The following is a 2,500-nucleotide window of genomic DNA, read 5'->3' as shown; positions in this document are numbered from 1 at the left end:
TTAGGCAAGTTATTGTATCATGGTGGTTTGTTCTTTAGACTATCGAGAAAATATATAGCTTAAAGGGGCTAATAATATTGACCTTAAAACAATTAAAAACTGCTTTTATTCTAGCTGAAATAAAACAAAGGAGACTTTCTCCAGAAGAAAAAACATTATCAGACATACTGTGCAGATTTTCTTGCTCTGTTAAACAACATGTCAATAATTCTGACTTCAACTGTGTGTATACATATATATATATATATATATATATATATATATATATATATATATATATATATATATATATATATATATATGTATATGTGTATATGTGTATATGTATATGTATTTATACAAATAAACATTTTCTCAAATATATGCATGCATGTGTCTATATATTTACACATAATAAATATGCACAGCACACACAAAAAATGTGAAAACAAACTTATTTTGTATGTGAGTAATTACGGTAAATTTTTGCCCAGTACTAATATGTATATTTATAAATGATTTATTCATTATTGATGTTATTGATTAAAAAACATTTAATATTTCTGTGGAACTCGTTATACATATTTTTAATTTGACATAAAATTTGTTGCTTTCAGACTTTACTTGCATTCATCCTTTCATACTACACACTGGACTTCTGGTTAAATATTTTTGTATTCAAAAAGCTACTTCAAACTAAGTGATAGAATATTATTACATTAAAATAAAAATGCTTAGGGAATTCTGGCAAGTTTTAAATAACTTCTTTTTGTATTTTTGTGGAATATACAAATTTTAGCAATGCAGAAAAAGTAAACAAAACAACACAAGGAGAGATATTGTACATGGACATGTCACATTTCAACTGTAAATTATACTTGACACGATCATCAGCGATCATACTCCCAAGATCGCTGGATCTCACACACATTCACATGGACTACAACTTATGGACTACATGTTCAGTCATGCCACACACCTGCTCCAAGTCTCCACTGATTAGACTCCCACAGCTGATGCTGCTTTTGGATTGATTACACACACTACTTTAGCAGCACACACACTCACTTCCTTGCCGAGTCTTGTTATCTGTATAGTGACAATTCAACGCGGTTTTCCTTTCCTTGACCTTAGCCTAGTTTATCTTATTGTCCCTGTTTGCCGCCTGCCTTCCAACCTCTCGCCTGTGTTTATATTACGATTCTGCACTGCCTTTACACATCTGTTTGCACCTGTGTTGACTATTGCTTGCCTGACTTTGAATAAACCTGCAAGTGGATCCAAACCTCAGTTGTCTCTGTCACTCCCCGTGTTACAGTACTCTTCCATAATAATTATATTCTACATTTATCTTATATATTTGTATTATTTATCTTTGTATTTTTTTATTTTATTTTATTTTTGGTATGTTTGGTTTTGATTTCTGTAGTACAGGTTAAAAGCTCCTAAAGTCAATAAAGGCAGTGTTTAAATCCCATATATCTGTACATCTCAGTGCATATTAATTATGCAAAGAAATAGAAGTACTTCTGCTCATTTTTGGCATTAAATTCATTTATTTTATTTCTCACATTCATTTAAATTAGCCACAAATTGCACAGAATCATCACTTTGCTCTAATTGTATGACCATGAGTCTCTTCTGAGTTTTGTTTTGGCTGTTTTGTGGTCAGCTGTGTGTGTGTGTGTGTGTGTGAGCGAGCACCATTGAATTTAGCAGAGCATCTCTCCGCTGTTTGTGCATGATGTTTTATTTAGCTCGGGGTCATAAACAGCATTACGGTGTCCCTCTGAACAGCAGCATCATCAGTGTTTCAGTGTGATGTAAGCACTGGAGGTTTTTCCAGGACACGCTGCAGGCTCTCCATCTGAAAGGCTCTTTGTTATAATATTACAGCAGCTCTATTTCTGCCTCTAATTGACTTCTGCTTCCATAAGCCCCGCCTTCATACTGCTCTGCTTGGCCAGCTGAGCTCCTGCTGCGCTGTGATTGGCCGAACAGCTCAAGTATATATCAGAAATGTAAAGCCACTTTCCATAATCTCAGCTTTAAAAGGCTTTTAAAGGGACAGTTCACCCAAAAATGAATATTTAGTCATCACTGATTCTCTCTCAAGGGGTTTATTATTAGCTAATGTATTTACTAACATAGACTAAAAATAAACAATACTTGTACAGTGTTTATTAATCATCGTTCAACATGTACTAATGCATTATTAAATCTAGAGTTGTGCTTGTTATTATTAGTTAATGCACTGAGTTAATAATAAAAATATAAATATATTATTTTAAAAAAAAATAAAATAAGGTTATTAAGACATTATAAGTTATTTATATTTATATTTATTTATTTTTTTTTAATTCCAGCCAAACTAATAGAAAAAAAAGATTTTCTCCAGATAAAAAAAAAATGTAATAGGAAATACTGTAAGAATTAGAATTGGGAAAGAATTGGGAAAGATATGAAAAATAATACAAATTTCACAGTAATTTGTCTTCAACTGTATTTTACGCAGAACATG

At 31.8% G+C, this 2,500-nt stretch overlaps 1 protein-coding gene across 1 annotated transcript in view; it reads left to right on the top strand.

Moving 5' to 3' along the window:
- Positions 1-2,500, top strand: part of LOC130241275 (diacylglycerol kinase theta) — a 71,680-nt gene that overhangs the window by 36,921 nt on the left and 32,259 nt on the right. The window lies entirely within an intron of this gene.

The sequence above is a fragment of the Danio aesculapii genome, chromosome 14 (genome assembly GCF_903798145.1).
Source record: "Danio aesculapii chromosome 14, fDanAes4.1, whole genome shotgun sequence".
Classification (NCBI taxonomy): Eukaryota; Metazoa; Chordata; class Actinopteri; order Cypriniformes; family Danionidae; genus Danio; species Danio aesculapii.
Note: the sequence above shows the minus strand (reverse complement) of the source record. Positions and strands in the feature narration are given on the sequence as shown.